This window comes from Brassica oleracea, unplaced genomic scaffold (assembly GCF_000695525.1).
Source record: "Brassica oleracea var. oleracea cultivar TO1000 unplaced genomic scaffold, BOL UnpScaffold01036, whole genome shotgun sequence".
In the NCBI taxonomy this organism is placed as follows: Eukaryota; Viridiplantae; Streptophyta; class Magnoliopsida; order Brassicales; family Brassicaceae; genus Brassica; species Brassica oleracea.
Genome location: NW_013617609.1, coordinates 13,960 through 14,856, shown reverse-complemented (window position 1 = coordinate 14,856; position 897 = coordinate 13,960).

Genomic DNA, 897 nt, shown 5'->3' with positions numbered 1-897 from the left:
AGAGACTGAATAAAACATGTGTAGATAAAATAGAATAAGGGTTCAGGGGGTTCTTCTCTATGGTGAGAGAGATGGAGCCTTCTCCCTTTACAAAGTATCAAATCACAAATCTCTAAAAGCTCAAGTCTGGTTCCTTGTGTAAAAAGTAGCGTAGAAGGTAAAAAGAAAGAGAAAAATATGATATATCAAAGCCACATGCGTCTGGGAGAAAAAGATGGGATAATTAGGGCAAATCCCATATTGACTTGTAGTTTCCTTAAAAATCTCTGCCGCATGAACATGCACTCGTGTGCTACGCTTGATCAGGAACAGTCGCTCGGGTTGCTCTGCTATCGGGAACAGTCACTCAGACTGTTCCGCGTGAAAATCTCCAGATTGCATTCTGTTCTGTCCTTTTTGTTCCAGCTGGTCTATCTCCAATCCATTGCAACTCCAGACCTGTAATGACTCGAAAAGGACTAGGAAGACTCGATAAAGACTTGAAAACCAATTAGAAAACATATATACAAGATGCCAAAAACACCATATCAAGTTCCAGCTGGTCTATCTCCAATCCAATGCAACTTCAGACCTGTAATGACTAGAAAAGGACAAGGAAGACTCGATAATGACTTGAAAACCAATTAGAAAACATATATACAAGGTGCCCAAAACACCGTATATCAATTCCCCCTGACTTAGATCTTTGTTTGTCCTCAAACAATGTCAAGTATCAAGAACAGAGAGAAATGTTTGAAAGTGTGGGAACTCTCTTATTCTCAGCAACCATACTTTAACCACGAATCTTTGAACCATACAAGCAGTCAAACTAGGACAACACACTCTTACCGGAACCCCACTGACTGCTGTTCAAAAATCGGCTCCATACTCTACATCTCAAACCTGAAAAAACAACAA